The following is a 1,924-nucleotide window of genomic DNA, read 5'->3' on the forward strand; positions in this document are numbered from 1 at the left end:
TATATATATATATACATATATATATATATATATATATATATATATATACATATATATATGGTTAATAGGACTACGTTTGAGAATTTCTGTTAATGTTATTATCAGTACATCGGCACCAACGACTAGCACAACAACAACAGCAATTAAGCGTTGCAGAGATATTATCTCATACTTTGATGTGGCTGTTTACTGATGTTAATGATATATGTGTGTAAAATAGACTTCGTAAAACATATCCACCAAGTGTATGTCTGTGTGCTCACTCTGTGCATGTGTACACTCAGTCTCCGCGTTTTCCTGTGACTGAGTTTGTATACATACGTACATATATACATACATACATATATACATACATACATACATGCATGCATACATGCATACATACATACATACATACATACATACATACATACATACATACATACATACATACAAGGCGGTGAGATGGCAGAAACGTTAGCATGCCAGGCGAAATGCTTAACTGTATATTCTATAATTCAGCCATTCGTTCAATCGTTGATTTTGTAATTCGCTTTTTTCAATAGGTTTTGTTTGTTTATTTAACCCTTTTGTTAAAGTATTTCCGTTCAAATACTCTAAATTCGTTGAAATTAATTTTGAAAACTTACGAAGCTCGTTTGCAGTTATGTGGTTTCCGGTTCAGTCACATTGCACGGGTTCTTGGACAAATGTCTTCCTTCTATAACTCCGGACCGACAAATGCCATGTGAGTGAATTTGGTAGACGGAAATTGTGTGAAATTGAAACATATACATATATGTGAGTGCATGTGTGTCTTCGCGTCTGTATTTGACCTCCATCCTTCCACTGCCCATCCGCTTGACAACAGATCCTGCTTTGTTTGCGACACCATAACTTAGCGGTCCGAAAAAGATTGACCAATAGGATACCGATCAGACATTAAAAAATATAACTACTCGGGGAGATCTTTTCGGTGAAACCCTTCAATTTGGTACTCCAGTATGGCCGCAACCTAATGACTGAAACAAGTAAAAGATGAAAGATAAAGACAATTTAGAAAAAGAACTGTCCCATTAAGATGACACTTAGGACATAATAAACCAAGATGACATTTTAATAAACGGTTTTAGATATTGGTTTCTTTAAAAGAAAGGGCTTCCGTAATAGAACATTGCCAGGCAGTTCTTATACAGGTCTCTGATGGATTGGTATAAACAATCCTAGATGTTTAGTTTTGTAACAGAGCAACGGTTAACAGTGGAATATCTTTTTCCATTATTGGAAGCATTCCTGTATTCCCCGGGAAATAAACGTGCAAGTGGCTGTGAACTCCACAGACACACTTGCTCTTAACATAGTTCTCAAGGAAATTCAGCGTGACACAGAATGTGAAAAAGACTGGCCCTTTGAATGAATGACAAGTGCAACTCCTTTTTGCTTGCTGATTGAACCGCAACAACGTGAGATAAAATGTCTTGACCAAGGACAGAATGAGCTGCCAAGAATCGAACTCATGACATTAAGATTGTGAGCAAAATATTCTAAACGCTAAGCTTGATGGATTCAGACATGGATTAGACTAGAGCTTAGGGACCTCTTAATTTACCAATATTCATAAAACCTCAACGTAATATTTTTCAACAAGTTGGTTCTCAATTTTATATAAGGCTTCCCTGTTTGTAATTATCTTCTAAAAATGCATTTCGTCACTTCAACAACGTGAACTTTCAAAGTGTACAGATTTCCCAAATATTGTATTCAATTTTCTGACAGTGGCTAGCATGTTAGCTGATATTTTTATTTATCTAATTATTTATATTTTTGTTCTTTTTTGTTATTATTGCCAATTGAACAAGACGTCTATGTGTGTGTGTGTTGTGTGTGTGTGTGTGTGTGTGTGTGTGTGTTTGTGTGTGTGTGTGTGTGTGTGTTTTGGTTAATT

Source organism: Octopus bimaculoides, chromosome 25 (genome assembly GCF_001194135.2).
Source record: "Octopus bimaculoides isolate UCB-OBI-ISO-001 chromosome 25, ASM119413v2, whole genome shotgun sequence".
Lineage (NCBI taxonomy): Eukaryota > Metazoa > Mollusca > Cephalopoda > Octopoda > Octopodidae > Octopus > Octopus bimaculoides.